The 13215-nt window shown below is 41.6% G+C and overlaps 1 pseudogene; it reads right to left on the reverse strand.

The window, feature by feature from the left end:
- Positions 1–10597: 10597 nt before the first annotated feature.
- Positions 10598–10687, reverse strand: LOC148364868 (U2 spliceosomal RNA; annotated as a pseudogene).
- Positions 10688–13215: the final 2528 nt, after the last annotated feature.

Here is a 13215-nt window from a genome sequence, read left to right on the forward strand (position 1 = left end):
TAACTACGTTTTCTTTTAATACGAAAAGTTTTTTTCTTTACGTAAATAAACCATAACCAGTACTGTGTATTTTGCAGACCCAAATTAAACAATGTTTGTGTAACTAACCGAGACAAATAATATCAAGAGTCCTCCTCTAATTAGGAAGGGAAAAAATAATAATAATGAGATCATGTGATTGCAAAAGTGTGAATACCCCCTAAAACTTGGGATATGTTTGGTCAGCATTCATCCCATTTTACAGAATACCCATTTTGTCGCAAGATGGTGTACACAATCTAAATAGATCCTACATTTTGTGGGGTTTCTTTTTACTGGATTTTACGGTTCTGATGCAGACAATGTCTGCTTGTGCACGTGTGTTTGTGTGTGAGTATTTTCTAGGTGTTTTACCATTTTTGGGGAGGAAGCGCAAAGGAGGAGGGCTTAGTGTTAGCATGTACACACACACAAACATCCTCCGGGCAAAGGGAGTCATCCTGGGAATATTTATCTTTGCTGGTAATGCAAAGAGGCAGCCAACCCCAGATTTGGCCCTTGGCTATTTTCTCTAAAACATCCCAAATGGGCCTAGGAAGAGAGCGGGGAAGGAAGGAAAAAAAGAGGGAGGGAAAGTCAAGTCAAGTCAAGTCATTTTTATTTGTACAGCCTTTAATCACAAAGAGTCTCAAAGGGCTGCACAGGTTATTACACAGACTATTTTTCCAGACTATTATTTCTTCATCCCCTGATCTGGAACCAACATGAGGGCAAGGAAAAACTCAAAAAAACCTCAACATGAGGAAAATGAAGAAACCTTGAGAAGGGACCACACATGTGGCATCCCCCTTTCAGGATTACCAGACAGCAAAGGATGTTGCAATCACAAATAATACAGAGGAGATCATTGGTTATCTTAATCAGAACTGTCTCAGTAGAGTGGTTAGCCCTGAATCCTGATTGCATTGATTCAAAAAGATTGTTCTCGGATATGAAATCATTTAGCTGCTGTGCCACTACTTTTTTCAAGTACTTTAGAAAGAAACGGTAGGTTTGACACAGGTCTATAATTACATAAGCTTTCTGGATCAAGGTTGGGTCGTTTCAGTGTAAGTTTAATTACAGCGGACTTAAAAGCCGCTGGAACTACACCTGAGGAGAGTGATAGGTTTATAATATTTAGAACTGAAGGTCCAAGGACCCCAAAAATACTTTTAATAAGTGAACCCGGAAGCGGGTCGAACTAGCAAGTCGCCGGTTTGGCCGTATTCACCACCTGTTTAAGATTATCGAGTGACAGTTCACTAAAACTGGACACATTCCCTGGACAGAAACGTTGAGAAGGGACCGCACATGAGGCATCCCCCTTTCAGGATTACCAGACAGCAAAGGATGTTGCAATCACAAATAATACAGAGATATTGTCCACGAAAAGTATAGGTTATAAGGGTAAAGCTATGCGACTATAGGTCGTCATCACGGAATAACGAATCTTCGGTTTATTAAATAATGAAGAAGAAAATACATGATAGGAGCAGAGATGCAGAATGAATAAGGGCTGTGTCACTTTAAATGTAGGTCGCATATTCCTAGACGACCGCACCAGGGCAGCCATACTTTGGAGAATAGTGCCAGATTGCAATACAGACATGTGTCATGTGTCATTGACCTTGGCAGAGATATTGTCCACGAAAAATATAGATTATTTATATGCTATAGAGTAGAAGTGTGTTTTAAGCTTGGATTTAAACATTTCCACTGAGGTTGCAGATCGGATCTCAGTGTCCGGATGGAGAACGCTCTCAAACCTGCAGAACACTTCTTGGCTCTTGGGATCACCCGAAAACCGGCGCTCTCAGACGAAGGCTTCGGACCGGAACATAGGGGGAAATCAGATCTGAAAGATATGAGGGAGCAAGTCCATACATGATTTTGTATAATACTAAAAGAACCTTGAAATCACATCTTAGGCTAACAGGGAGCCAATGCAGGTTAGCCAAAATCGGCGTGATGTGATCGGACTTTTTTGTCCTAGTTAAAAGCCTGGCTGCGGCATTTTGTACCAGCTGAAGACTCTTGATTCTGGACTTCGGGAGACCGGAGAGTAGTGCATTAAAGTAGACATGAAAAAATAAGACGGGAAGGAAGGAAGGAAGGAACGAAGAATCTAGGAACAAATGTCAAACCATGGTGCCAGACACTCGTCTGATTCCATGACCTCTTTTTGCGTTAACTCGCGTGTATCAGAAAATTATAAATGTTGGCGAGTTACTCTTATGTGTGCGTGTTTTTCTGACCGCGTGTGCGCACGCGGGTGCATGCGCATGCATGTCTCTGCGTCTTCGTGCGTGTGTCCATGCGGGTCAAGAGCGGGCCGGAGGCAGGCTGATAAATCGTGTTGGGGACCTTGTGTTTTTTTCGCTGTGTCTGCGAGCTAAATGGAGGTGCAGTGACGGAGACGTGTGCGCGTGCGCGCGTGCGCGGCGAAGCCCCTCGCACCCGCGGCCATGCAGCAGCGACTGCCAGGATGCGCTTGATGTGAAGTGAATGGCAGTCAGCGTGTCGCGTGGCTCCATCGTCGCCAAACGACTTGTGACACTCCTCGCCTTGTTCCTCTCACGTCGAAGGAGACGAATACGCACGTGCACGTGCGCGTGAACTCATCCACACGCAGAGAAACCTTTCAAAGTCAAGTGATTGCAATAGTTAGTATTTCCCTTTACACGTTTGTTAACTGCTGTGAAAAGTGTCGATAAAACTTGTTCAAACCTCATATTGTTAGAATATCTCATCTCATTTGCTACACCGCTTATCCTCAGTAGGGTCGCGGGGGTGCTGGAGCCCATCCCAGCAATCATCGGGCAGTGGGCAGGGGACAACCTGAACCGGTTGCCAGCCAATCGCAGGGCTGTTAGAATATGATGTAATGAAATTGTGAGTGTGTTTAATTGCTGTTAAAAGTGTCGATACAAACTCATATTGTTGGGATATGATCAGTGTTCCCTCTAAGCTGCACGCGTGCGCAATTGCGCACTGCTCGCACATTCTCAGCGCACAAGAAAATCAAGCCAGCTCACAAAAATCAGGGCTCGAATATACTAATTAAGAAGCGACTCAAGTCAAAGTTACAGTGCATGAAGGTAAAAATACACGGGTTCCCCTGACGTTGTGTCCTAAATGCGGTATTTTAAAGCCGAGTCGAAGTAGAACGAAGTTGAGTAAAGTTAGTAGAGTTTGTCGAGAACCGGCTTCTTCAGCTCGGCTCACTAAAAGGAACCGGCTCTTTCGGGTCGTAAACGGCTCTTCGGGTTGTTTTTGCTTCTTTAATCCCAACATGACCAAATATTATGTAAAATTATACACAAAATGACTTAAATACGAAATAATGAAATGATCAGCATTTATATAGCGCTTTTTAAGTCAATGACTTCCCAAAGCGCTTTACAATGTGCTCTACATTTCCCAATAGCGGCCTTGCAGCCATGTAAAGCGCTAACCTGCTTATTGGGGGTATTAGGGGTTCAGTGTCTTACCCAAGGATACTTCGACACGTAACACGGAGGAGCCGGGAATCGAACCTGCAATCTCTTGATCCCAAGACGTTTCAAAATTGTTTTTATTGCAATGTCTGAAAAACGCTTTTAGTTATTGTGATGATGTGCCACATTCTAAATAAAACCGAGCAACAGATTTCCTTGCTGATTTTAAGTGAATCTTAGACGTAAAATAGTCAGCAGTCTATACAATTCAAAAGGAGAAAACTCACTATGCTAATAAAAGACAAAAGAAACTAAATATGAATAATATGATGACTCACAACACGTGGTAAGCTTTCTCTCCTGGCTTTGATCTCTTTGATCTCCGGCAAAACAAACATAAAATGCGACAGAAAGAAAATGAAAAAAAATCCAAACAGCTTGCCAACATCATTTTTGCCGTTCCATGTATTCCGTTATTCCCCAAGCCTGCACAAAATTTTGTCATTCTATTCATATTTAGTTCATTTTGTCTTTTATTAGCATATTTGGTATTGGAGTCATCCAAAAGTAATGGAAAGTAATCAAGTTAAAGTAACCCTACCCAACCCTGCCTACAAGTGAGGACAAGAAGCCTAGTAGGTGCAGCGAGTACATGGAATAAACACTTGCTCTACTTTGATGTATCTTTTTACGCTACATGTGTTTTGCCTCAACATCAGCGACCGGCACCAGCAAAAGCCCGAGGCCCAAGAAGTGCACACATGCACAAAATCACACACACATTCACACGCAAAAGAAGGTGAAGAGCTCCATCCCTGTGTGTTTAATGTGCAGGCTGCAACATATGGGCACGCCAGGCCTATTTGCAATGTCAGTCACAGTGTCCATTTGAGCGGCTTCGGAACTCTGTCACCTCGCATGAAGTCTCGGCCGTCCTTGCCGCCGGCCACCCGGATATGCGCTTTGACTCGGGACATGTTTTCTCCGACTGCTGCAAAGGCTCAGGCCGAACGTGGAAGATCTCAGAAGAAATTTCATTCGAATACAACACGAGGTGTGTTTGTTCAGAGCACATGGAAAGATCACCACAAAAGGTTTTGATTTTTAAAGATATAAGGACTTACTAAGAGAATTCATTTATGTTTAGCAGGGTTCTTATGTTAAAAATATGGTGTAATTGAAAAATGTGCTGTATTTTATTCCCCTGCCAAGTAGTTTGTCTGTGCAGGCTACCAAAGTGCAATTTCTTAATCAGTTGAGGGTTAGTCAAGTCATGTTTATTTTCATAACCCTTAATAACTAAATATGAATAAAATGACTAAATTTTGTGCAGGCTTGGGGAGTAGCAGAATACGATGAACAGCAAAAATGATGTTGGCAAGGTTTCCTCCGAATCAAACAAAACAGGAGAGAGCAAAACAGAACAGAAAATGCAATGAACCAGCACCCGCAATACCCACAACCCACCTTTAAGAAGCAAACGCACAAATTAGGCGATCTGCTTCAGCTGGTGCCCAGGGGGCCGGGCCAGACGGTCGCCACGGCGACCATGCTGGCCATGACAAAATATGCTAATAAAAAACAAAAGAAACTAAATATGAATACAATTACTAATTTTTTTGCAGGCTTGGAATACATGGAACGGCAAAAATGATGTTGGCAAGCTGTTTGGATTTATTTTCATTTTGTTTCTATCGCATCTTATGTTCATTTTGCCGGATATCAAAGAGATCAAAGCCAGGAGAGAAAGCTTAACACCTGATGTGAGTCATCATTTTATTCATATTTAGTTTATTTTGTCTTTCATTAGCATATTTGGTATAGGAGTAATCCAAAAGTAATTGAAAGTAATCAAGTTAAAGTAAACCTTCCCAAACCCTGCCCTTAATCCTCAAGGAGTCTCAAAGGGCTGCACAGACCACAGATGATTGCAAACCACAGACTATTATGACACCATCCCCTGATCTAAAACTTGCATGAGGGCAAGGAAACGCTCAAAAACCTCATGATGAGTAAAATGAAAAAACCTTGAGAAGGGACCTGAAATGAGGTAATACCTCTTCCAGGATGACCAGGTTGCAGTAGATGAAATGATCTGCATTTATATAGCGCTTTTCAAGTCAATGACTTCCCAAAGCGCTTTACAATGTGCTTCACATTTCCCAATAGCGGCCTTGCAGCCATGTAAGGCGCTAACCTGCTTATTGAGGGTATTAGGGGTTCAGTGTCTTACCCAAGGACACTTCGACATGTGACACGGACGAGCCGGGATTCGAACTGGGATCCCTTGATCCCAAGACGAGCGCTCTACCTCCTGTATCTTCTTATTTTGATTAAAAAGCTCAACTTCTTTGACATTTTTGATCTCACTGGGGGTTTGTTTCATTTCTTGTCATGTTTTGTTATTGGTTTTCCCTTTTTTCATTTGACATTTGTCTGTTTTTCTGGTCTTCTCGCTCCAACCACGCCTCTCTTTTCATGGTATTTTTTGTTTCCAAGGGGTTTTCTTGTAGTTCTTGTCGGCGTTGCGTGTTGTTGACATACCATATTTACCAACGTCTAAGTGTATGACCAAGAAAATAGAAAAACAATCACAAAACACATTGCTTTATGTATGGAGTTCTTTTTGCACCAAACACTGCTTTTCAGACCAACATCATTGTTTTTTTTCGTACTTTTCAAACTCTTCCTGTCTTTGAGGTCAATATTTGTGGCATCCTGGTTTCAACCCCTCTGCATACTGCGCAAGAGGCGATTATGTGTTGTGTTGCATCTGAGGGCAAATTACATACTTGTCTCTTTCTGTGAGTATCACAGAGACAAGCGCTACACATAGTTGTCCTTCCCTCTGGCCCCCACTAACCCTTGCCTGCAAAATAGAGGCTTCTTTGGAGTAGTCAGTTATATGATCGATGTTTTTTGGTAATGATTTAATACCGGGCATAATGTAGTACCTATGCTTTAAGCAGGGTTGGGTAGGGTTACTTTAACTGGATTACGTCTTCGACTTTGGCCTGGACGGATCTATTGACACTAACAAAGATGTTACCGTATTTTCCTCACTATAAGGCGCACCTAAAAGTTTTATTTTTTTCAAAAGCTGACCATGCGCCTTATAATACAGTGCGCCTTATATATGGCTCAATATTAAATCGCAAGGTTTCGCAACTTACGCAACTGCCGCCGACTCGAATTTCCCCCGAACGTGGAGTAGTCTGCGGTGTATGCTGGGATTTATATACCGGCGTTTCATTGGCTAACCAATGTGTCAATCATCATTTGAATCGATCGCTATTGGCTAAAGTTATTCGGAGCCTTGGATAGGCTAGAGGCCCAAAACAAACCCTGCAATTGGCCGAAAAAGATGTGTATTCCATTTCTCCCCAAGCCTGCACAAAATGTAGTCATTTTATTCATATGGATAATGGATAATTGATGAAGAATAATCATCCGTTAAATCGATCGTTATTGGCTGAAGTTATTCGGAGCCTCGGATAGGCTAGAGGCCCAAAACAAACCCTACAATTGGCCGAAAAAGATGTGTCAATCATCAGTTAAATCGATCGCTATTGGCTGAAGTTATTCGGAGTCTCGGATAGGCTAGAGGCCCAAAACAAACCCTGCAATTGGCCGAAAAAGATGACTGAATAGCAAGCTTGCTAAACTACGCCATAAAGAAACATGTTTCATTAGTCTGTATTTGTAAATATTTTACTCTCCTGGATTTACTTCACTCACGGTTGTAAGAAGACCATGGTTACGTATCATTATTGAACGTGAGAACTTAGGTGAGCTATGCGGCTTTATATTTTCCCGGTATCTTGCTTTAGAACGATCTTGATGTTGCTGTGATGAGTTGAGTGAATCAAACTCAATTCCAAGTGTTTATTGTCATATACACAGTAAAGTTGCGAGCGAAAAAGAAAATAGAAACTAAGGAATGGTTGGCATTTCTTGAATCCCAAGACTTTAACCTTCCGAATGATATTGGAAACGATGCATTTGAGTGACATCGTATGGACACCGCATCCGCACGTGCCTATGAAACGTATTTGCTTCTTTGCAAGCTTTGGGAATGTTAGGGGGGTAATAAATTTGACTGAACTATCTGACTGTTTTGTCGACGTTCCCATTGTAGCGCCTTATAACCCCGTGCGCCTTATCTATGGAAGATATAGGACCAAAAACTATTTTTTGGGGGTGCGCCCTATAACCCGGTGCGCCCTATAGTGCGGAAAATACAGTACATAACAAAATTGTGAATATGCTTGATTGCTGTTAAGATTGTCAAGAAGGGTTGTTCAAACCTCACATTGTTTGTTTGCTGTTATTAGTGTCAATAAATTTGTTCAAACCAAAAAAGATCGCTGCTTGGCCCTGTGGCTAGGACCTTGACTCAGCCTCTTGGCTGGGAACAAGTGTCTCGGCCTCTTGGCTTTGCAGTGTATTATGATTTGACCGATAATAATAATAACGGATAATGGATAATTGATGAGGAATATAGAACAATAACCCTCTACAAACCCCCCCCCCTACAATTGCAGAACTAACAGCCTAGCCTGGGTTAAACTTGTGACTGTGTCGCAAGCTTTACGGCAGGCGCCCGCGGCTTATACATGGGTGCGGCTTGTGTAAATACAAAAGTGTCAAATCATTCAAAAAGTGGTGGGTGCGGCTTATAATCAGGTGCGCTCTATAGTCCGGAATTTACGGTAAATATGAATAAAATATGAATAAAATGACTAAATTTTGTGCAGGCTTGGGGAGTAACTGTAAATACATGGAACGGCAAAAATGATGTTGGCAAGCTGTTTGGATTTATTTTCATTTGGTTTCCGTCGCATTTTATGTTAGTTTTGCCAGAGATCAAAGAGATCAAAGCCAGGAGAGGAAGCTTACCACGTGTTGTGAGTCATCATTTCATTCATATTTAGTTTCTTTTGTCTTTTATTAGCATATTTGGTATTGGAGTACCGTATTTTCCGCACTATAGGGCGCACCGAGTCCTAGGGCGCACCCCCAAAAAATAGTTTTTGGTCCTATATCTTCCATACATAAGGCGCACCGGATTATAAGGCGCTACAATGGGAACGTGGACAAAACAGTCAGATAGTTCAGTCCAACTTATTACCCCCTTAACATTCCGAAAGCTTGCAAAGAAGCAAATACGTGTCTCAAACAGTGTCTGTACGATGTCAACAATCACTCAAACGCATCATTCCAAATATCATTCGGAAGGTTAAAGTCTTGGGATTCAAGAAATGACAAACATTCCTTAGTTTCTATTTTCTTTTTCGCTCGCAACTTTACTGTGTATATGACAATAAACACTTGGAATTGAGTTTGAGTCACTCAACTCATCACAGCAACATCAAGATCGTTCTAAAACAAGATACCGGGAAAATATAAAGCCGCATTGCTCACCTAAGTTCTCACGTTCAATAATGATACGCAATCATGGTCTTCTTACAACCGTGAGTGAAGTAAATCCAGGAGAGTAAAATATTTACAAATACAGACTAATGAAACATGTTTCTTTATGGCGTAGTTTAGCAAGCTTGCTATTCAGTCATCTTTTTCGGCCACAGTGTCTGTACGATGTCAACAATCACTCAAACGCATCATTCCAAATATCATTCGGAAGGTTAAAGTCTTGGGATTCAAGAAATGACAAACATTCCTTAGTTTCTATTTTCTTTTTCGCTCGCAACTTAACTGTGCATATGACAATAAACACTTGGAATTAAGTTTAATTTAAAATAAGACCCATCACACAAACATCAGGATCACTCTGAAACAAGATACTGGGAAAATATATAGCCGGAGTAGCTCACTGAAGTCGTTGCGTTCAAAAATAATGTGCAACCATGGTCCTCTTATATCCGTGAGTGTAGTAAATCCAGGAAAGTAAAATATTTACAAATACAGAATGGTGAAACATGTTTCCTCTATGCCGTAGACAACCAAACTTGCTATTCACATTCATCTTTTTCGGCCAATTGCAGGCTTTGTTTCGCCCCTTTAGCCTATGCGAGCCTGTAAATGATAAAAAAGGTCCGCCCCCTTTACTTCCGAATAAGTTTAGCCAATAGTGATCGATCCAAATGATGATTGACACATTGGTTAGGAAATGAAACGCCGGTATATAAATCCCAGCATACACCGCGGACGCCTTCGCCTTCGGGGGGAAATCTAGTCGGCGGCTGCTTGCCTTTGTTGCGAGACCTTGCGACTTAATATTGATCCATATATAAGACGCACTGTATTATAAGGCGCATGGTCAGTTTTTGAAAAAATTAAGGCTTTTAGGTGCACCTTATAGTGCGGAAAATAAGGTAATCCAAAAGTAATTGAAAGTAATCCAGTTAAAGTAACCCTACCCAACCCTGGCTTTAAGGCAGAGAGATGAAAAGCTACAAGTTCTAGGTTTGATAAGTGGTACAATTACAAAAGAAAACACGAGTCAAAACGAATTTGAACAAAAGTCTGGTATTTAATAAACAATGGACAAGAAAACAGACAACATTAAACATGAATTGTAGGAAAAGAACACTCTGCTTAAGGTACCAGATGAAAAATCATAAGTTTGGTTAGACTTATTTTACTAACCCTGTTTTATTTTTTATTCAGTTTAAAGACCGCTCGTCTTGTCTTATTTCGGTTGGTAACATGTTATTAGTCACAAAACGCATGCCCACTGATGGGGTTTAAAAATCAACCTAAATCCGCTTTCGTATCAGAATTTAAAGTTGCACAACACACTTCAAATGTTACAATTAAAATTACCGTAAATTCCGGACTATAGAGCGCACCTGATTATAAGCCTGCACCCACCACATTTTGAGAGGAAAACCGATTTTGTACATACACAAGCCGCACCTGTATATAAGCCGCATGCGCCCACATTTGAACATGTAACACAAACACAAAATTAACCCAAACCCGACTTCAAGTCCCGCGATTGAAACTAAATGTGGGGTTTTTAAGGGTTATTGATCTATCTTCGTTATTCATTATCCATTATCCGTTATCGGTCAGTTCATTATACGCTACAAAGCCTAGGAGCCGGGACACTTACTCTCAGCCAAAAGGCTAAGCTAAGGTCCTAGCCCTAAAGCCTTGTTGCGATCATTGCGAATGCACCGTTCCCGGAGGTACTGCAATACCGGGCCGATGCGTGGAGTGGACAGAGCAAGCTCTTATTCCATCTCCGGAATGCAAAAATCAAAAGGCCAAGCTAAGGACCTAGTATGGCTCGCACTGCGTCCTTGAGTTCAGCACATGGGACAAATGTCCTTCATTAAAGTACACAGTCCAAAAATCACAGCCGGCAAAATGAACGGAAAATGATACCCGTACTTAAAGTTTGATGCAGACCTGCAGAGTCCAGGTCCCGTTGAAAGTAATCCAAGGAAAAAAGTGTATATTGCCAAAGGTAAGGGTGGGAAAAATATATCAGATGAACACATTTACTCACGCAACTCCTTTTTCTTTAACCAACTTTTTACCCCCTCTTCTTTCCTTGTCTGTCCCTCACCTTTAGCGGTCCCCACTTAAACTCGGCACCCCACGTTTGTTCCGCCCCTCATTTTTCGTTCACCCGTGCAAAACCTCAGAATAAGTGTCTAAAATAAATACAAATAAATAGATTACAACAATATACAGTTGCAAATACATATTATACATGGTTACACATATTAACAAAGAAAGACGGTACACCGAGAGACTTTTCAAAGCTTTAATAATAATAATATAGCTTTCATCCCAAACGGTGACTGTGACAGGGCAGTTAATGGTAGCACGACTCGAGCACCGCTAGCGGCCGTTAGAAAAATTACTTAAATTGGCCGCATCACTGAATAAGCCGCAGGGTTGAAAGATAGGGAAAAAAGTAGCGGCTTATAGTCCGGAATTTACGGTAATCAAAAAAAGTCTTCTCAAATAAGCAAATGTCACTTTTCTCTTAATAAGGGAACACCAATTGCATTGCTATCGCTGGTTTTTTAATGTTCAGCAATACACAATCAATATGAAAGGAATAATCCAATACCTACCTCGACCTTGACATGAAGCGATATGATGAATCAGATCTATGTTGGATTCTTAGTCTGGGTAGCTTGCCTTATGGACCGCCACAATTTTAAATCAACCAAAGAAGCCAGGTGTCATGTCCTGCACTGTTGTCATGGTGCCCAGCTGGCCCCGCCCCTTGACACCGGCTGACCTGCATTTTCCTGATTACTCCTATGGGTACTTAAACGCGCCTTTTGGAACAGCCTTTTGCCAGATCGGTGTTTACCCTTGTTTAAAACCTGTTCATGCCTGTTTAATCTGAGTAATGCCTAGATTGTAATTTTGCCTGCCTTTGAGCCTTTGCTTGGTTTTGTTTCTGGTCCGTTTGTGTGTTGGACAACTTTTCTTTCTCAATTAAAGTGACAGATCGTCTACGCAAATGAGTTCCAACTTCCTGATTCCCGGCCCGTTTCATGACACGAGGAATCTTCCAGGGAGGGAAAAAAACCCTGCCCAAAACTCGTCGAGATCTGATTTTTGTCCATTATTCATCAACATGACGGCTCTTGTTCAAGTTAATTTTAACTCTGGTGTTTTCTCTCGAGATTTTACAACTCATCAAACTAAGAACTAGTCCAATAGCTTTCCTCCCCTCTGACTGACTGAATAGGTCTATCTATCTATTTATCTATCTATCTGTCTATCTATCTATCTATCTATCTATCTATCTATCTATCTATCTATCTATCTATCTATCTATCTATCTATCTATCTATCTATCTATCTATCTATCTATCTATCTATCTATCTATCTATCTATCTACCTTGGTAATCCCTCAAGAGGGGTGACCGACAGCAAGACAAACACATACAATAACAAAGAAAATAAAAGGGAAAAAAAGATAGCAAAGAAAAAACACACACAAAATTGTTTGGACCATGGCCAACCCAATTCCCCAAACCCCCAAGAAGTTAGGCACCTCGGCACCTAAGTTGGTCATGCTTTTGTCCCTCCAGATGAAATGGGACACAAGAAAGCAGCCATGTCACTAGGGTCAGGGTGACACAACACTCTTTTTTTCAACAGCAGGGCCCAACAGCTTTCACTGGTTTACCCCTGCCGCATCATACGGGTGCCCAGCCCATCCTTAAGAACGCGTCCACAATCCCACTATCCTTTCACAACATCTCTCCACTCCTTTCTATCACCAACAAGAGCTCTAGCTTCCATTATATTTAGACCTCTTTCCTGCAGTGCACTCATAACACCACCCATCCACGTCAATCGCGGCCTTCCTCTTGGTCTCCTTCCATTGACATCTGCTCTACAGATCCTCTTTAACATTCGCTCCTCATCCATCCTCTCCATGTGTCCAAACCAACCGAGTACTCTATTAACAATACGCTTGCTCAGTTCCACGACTACTCCAGGTCTGTCTCTCACAATTTCATCTTTCTCAGTCTATCCAATCTTGTCACTCCTAACATAGTCCTCAAACACTTCATCTCAAAAACATTACATTTCAATAGGTCTACTTTAACATATTTTCTGTAGTGATTAATTTTCCAGCTGGCCGTTCATACCAACAAGTGGACCTCAGATCCACATGATCATCATCGGAGTGCTCGTTATCAGTCTCGCCTCAGGTCTTCAAACTCCAGACGGGGATGAATTAAATTGTTAGTAAAAAACCCTTAGGAGGCTTCAATCCCTCCACATACAAACTCACACACACTCTCATTT

This window comes from Urocampus carinirostris, chromosome 6 (genome assembly GCF_059441175.1).
Source record: "Urocampus carinirostris isolate Australia breed hairy pipefish chromosome 6, RoL_Ucar_1.0, whole genome shotgun sequence".
NCBI classification, from domain to species: Eukaryota; Metazoa; Chordata; class Actinopteri; order Syngnathiformes; family Syngnathidae; genus Urocampus; species Urocampus carinirostris.